Source organism: Humulus lupulus, chromosome 7, assembly GCF_963169125.1.
Source record: "Humulus lupulus chromosome 7, drHumLupu1.1, whole genome shotgun sequence".
NCBI classification, from domain to species: domain Eukaryota; kingdom Viridiplantae; phylum Streptophyta; class Magnoliopsida; order Rosales; family Cannabaceae; genus Humulus; species Humulus lupulus.
In genome coordinates, this window is record NC_084799.1 from 205,701,243 (window position 1) to 205,706,112 (window position 4,870).

Here is a 4,870-nt window from a genome sequence, read left to right on the forward strand (position 1 = left end):
TATAAATATAATTTCAATTTCAAAATACAGAAGAAAATTACAAATAGAATCTCTATTTATTTATTTATTTTGTTTCAATCTATATATTAGAATTAACTTAATAAGTTGACTAAATGAAATCACCAAATCCGAGTTCAACGTCACCGGGATGACTCAGTAGTCTCTCTTGCGAAAAACTCAGCCAACTGGTTCGAGTACTTGTTCTGCAGTTCCACACTGCCGAAGATCTTCCTCATTTCACGTGACTTTGCTCTGAGTGGCTGTCCTTCCTCGTCCGCCATGACTCGCCTGATCGTCTCCGCCACCGAGTCGCAAGTAAACGACCCGTTCCGATCATCTCTGGGAATTTCCAACCCGATTCCCGTGTTCTGCAACAGTCTGCGGTTCCACCGGGAAACAGAACCAACGCACGTCCGAACCCGAGGCCCTCGATCACCGAACTCCACCCGCAATGAGTCAAGAACCCGGCCACCGAAGGATGAGCCAAGATCCTCAGTTGTGGCGCCCAACCCCTCCACACCACACCCCGATCCGAGACCCGGGTTTCGAACCCAGATGGAAGTATGTGCGAACCCAGTTTCCCTTCTACCAATGGGCGATCGTTAATCACCCAAATGAACGGCAGCCCAGATTTCTCTATTCCACGAGCTAACTCGTGCATCAATTCTTGACTCAGACTCAACTCCGAACCGAACGCAATGTAAAGGACGGAGTCACCGTTCTTGGAAGCCAGCCACTGATTCACAGCTTCCCATCTCTCGTCTCCGTTTTCTCTTGGTTCAGACGGTGGCAACAACCCGATGGGAAGAATCGGTTTTTCGTGAAGAGTCTTGAGAAGACTCAGGGAATCGGGTTCGAACTCGGGGCAAGTCCGGGTGAGTATGATATCGCAGCCCCGAGCCACCTCGTTACCTCGCTCAAAATCCGAAACATCGGAGTCCATGCAGTCCCAGTGAGACTCCATCTCATGCAACTTAAAAGCGACGTCGTAAGGCATTTCCTTCCACCAGTTAGGGACCGACGTGAAGTCCTCCGGTCGGCTCCGAGAACCGCTCGCCGATGGTGGTCCAAAAAAGGACATTGATGTGGCGTTGAGTATGGAAAAGAAAGCTAACTTGATCCCGAGTCGACTCGAGACTCTAGGTAGCCAGTGACAAGCAAAGTCGTGCACGACCCAGTTGATGACTTGGCCCGAGTTTTCCAGAAACTGAGTCAAGCAGGGTTCAAGCCCGTCGTAGGCTCTCTTAAGGAGTGGGACGTCGTGAATCGGTAAGTCGAAGGTTGACTCAGCTCCGTCTGGTAAGCCATCAACGTGAGGCAGCGGAAGCTCAACGAAGGTTATGAGATGAGAGAGATTTTGGGGGATGATGTCTGGGAGACGACGGATGTTTTTTGGGGTGCTAAGGAAGGAAATGCGGTGACCCTTTTGAGCTAACAACTTGGAGAGTTGGAGAAATGGGATTAGGTGACCTTGAGCTAGCCATGGGAATACTGCTATGTGAAGTTGAAGTTTAAGATCGCTGTTTTGTTTCTTCTCCATATTTTCCATTAACAGCTCGATAATGATATGAGTTCTCAGCTCAAGCTTTTAATTAGTGTGTTTGTGTGTGTGTGGTCTCTGTTCCTCCAAGTCAAATAGATAGCTGCCACCGACTCATCTTCTTCTTTTTAGGCCATCTCATTGTTGATTCTAAACTATAAGTGACTTCAATGGTACTTAAGTGGGATTGCGAAATGGTATCGGGGGGTTTGAAGTTCGTTAAAATTAGGTACAGGTTCTAACCCAAAATTCGAAAAAAATGGTATTTTTGAAAAAAAGTGTAAAAAATGTATTTTTGCAAAATTTGGATTTTCGGCCAAAAAAAACAATTATCCCCGGCCCAACCCAAAATCAAATCCGAAATCTGAAAAAAAATTATATTTTTGATAAAAATGGTATTTTTGAAAAAAAAAAGTGTAAAAAAATGGTATTTTTTGCAAAATTTGGAAACACAAATGACCCAGCCCAACCCGAATCAAACCCGAACTCGAACCCGAGTAAAACCCGAAACCCAAAAAAACCCAAAAATTTCAGATCGGTTTCGGTACCATTTTTCTTAACCCGAAACCCGTAAAATCCAAACCCGAAACCCGAAAATCCGACCCGTGTGCACCCCTAATTTTATATATATAAATATATGTATATTATTTAATTTGTAAGATTAAATAATATAATAATATAATGTGTACTTTGTAGAGAATATAATAATGTTAAATATATTTTTTGGTGTAATTTTTAGTGTTATGATTAGATTGGAAAAATATATGGTGTCAAAATTACCTCATTTTGACGTTGGTTCAACACTATTTTAGTGTTCATGGTTGGAGTTGCCCTTACATTGCATTTTAAAATTATACATATTTGGTATTATGCATTTTAAAATCGTACATATTTAGTATATGTATTTTAAAATTGTACATATTTAGTGTCATAAACTCAAATTTAATTAATAAAATTTTATCAATTTAATCAAATTATTATCAATCATACGAGCTACAAATTATATATAACTGCTGACAGTTTGGTCATATTGACAAAATTTTATCAATTAGAATAGCAAATATCTATGTTTTCAAAATACGGGTACCATATGAGCAATATTGAAAATAAAGTGTACCCGAACGATACTTTGCAAAAAAAAAATGGTACAAAAGAGTAAATTCCCTTCTTTATATAATGAGGGGATTTTTAAAAAATAGGGTTTATACATTTTTTGACCCTGTGTTTTTTCTCATTACCTGTTTGGACCCTGTGTTTGAACAAATTATTTTTTGGACTCTCTGTTTTGTAAAATGGTTAAAATAGAACCCTAAACTCAATTTTGATGAAGAAAAAATTGAATATAACAACACAATTTTTAAGCAGAATGATTTTATTTTTGTTCTGAATTGTTAATTTGGTAAATTATTTGTGATTTTAGTTGAGAAAACATTGACCAAAATCGGGTTTATGGTTCTATTTTAACCATTTTACAAAACATAGGGTCTAAAAAATAATTTGTCAAAACACATGATCCAAACATGTAATGGGAAAAAACACAGGGTCCAAAAATGTATAAATCCTAAAATATATGGTTTTTATACCATCAATGTACAAAAATATGGAAATTATATTTTTCTTAATTTATATAGGAAAATTTATTAAAGACAAAATTAAAATATGAGAAACACAATTAGTAGCTAACTAAAATATGAAAATGTCACTTTTTTTTTGTCATAGTTATATTTTCTTTGATTTTGAAAGTAATTTTATTTATTTTTTTCTTTCATTTTTTAATTATTTTTTAAGTTATTTTTTCTTTCTTTTTTCCTTACTTATTTTTTCTTTTTTCTTTCTACCAATTTTTTTCTTTATTTTTGTTTTCTTTCCATTTTTCCATTCTTCTTCTTCTTCTTCTTTATTAATTTATCAAATTTTTTATTTCATTTGTAATGTTTTTTTTGTTCATATTTTTTCAGTTTTCTTTCATTTTTTTTCCTTTTTTCCTTCTATTTTTTCTTCATTTTTGTATTTATTATTTTATCATTTTTTGTTTTTTTTCACACATATGAGCTTTTTTTCTTTTTTTTTTTTCTTCTTCCATTTTTTTTTCAATTTTTTCTTTCTATTTTCCCATTATTTTTCTTCTTCTTCTTTTCATTTTTATTCATTCATCTATTTTTTTTCTTTGATCATTTCTTTTATTTTGTTTTGTTTTTTCATATTTTTTTCCGTTTTCTTTCCTAAGCTTTTTTTTCCTTCTTTTTTTGTATTTATTATTTTCTCATTCCATTTTCCCCATTTTTTCACACATATTTTAACATTACATAATTATTTTACCATTTTTTTATTTATTATATTTTATTATTGTAATTTTGTTTATAGTTTTTTCCACTATATGTAAAAAAATTCAAATAAATTTTTTCAGCATTTTTTTTTTACTGTAACCCTTAAAGGAACACCAAAATTTGGAAAGAAAACTAATAAAAATATGCAAACGTGAATGGATAATCAGTTATCCTGGAGGGAACATTCAAATCTAGAAAAAATAATTATATGAAGAAGATGGGAGAGAAGGGAAATGGGGTGGATCTGATTTTTTTTCTATCTTCAAATTTGTGGAAACTGATTACATTCCTGTTATTTGTGTGTATATTTATGGGGTAACTGGTTACATTCACGTTCTTTGTGTGTATATTTCTGTGTGTAACTGGCTATCTTCACGTTATGATGTGTGTATATATTTATGGGTTTTTTATGGTAACTGGTTACCTATGTTACTAAATTCATAGTTATTTCTTCCTTTTTTTTAATGAAGTATTCTTCATCTTTTTCATTCAGATTTGATGTTTCTTTTCATATTTAATAAGAGTAACCCGTCACCCCTCTTATGGCAACTGGTTACCCCTCTTATGGCAGAAGGTTACTCCTTTCAGGGTAACTAGTTACTCTTCCTGGTACATGTTATTTAACTTAGCTCTATGATTTTTTTTATATAATTGTCAAAGATCAATCAAGTAACTGGTTGCCTTACCCAAGATTTAAAAAAAGAAACGTACAATATAAAAATAATGAAAAAATGTTTATAATAAATAAAAAAATAATAAACACAATTCATATCACAAAAAAAAAAAGATTTTTTACAAAATAACCAAAGAAAAATTTAATATAAAATTAGTTATATAAAAATAATATAAAAAAAACAAACCAGTTCTAACTAAGTATAAATTATCCATGCATGTCCATTTGGTCGTGGTCAAATGCAGAGGCCTTTCGAAGAGGCGACCTTTGCTCTTAAGGTTGGGGAGATTAGCGATATTGTGGATACCGACAGTGGAGTTCACATCATTA

General features: G+C 33.7%; 1 pseudogene; it reads right to left on the bottom strand.

Annotated features, from left to right (window-relative positions):
- On the bottom strand, nt 1-1,631 carry LOC133789232 (UDP-glycosyltransferase 91C1-like; annotated as a pseudogene).
- Nucleotides 1,632-4,870: the final 3,239 nt, after the last annotated feature.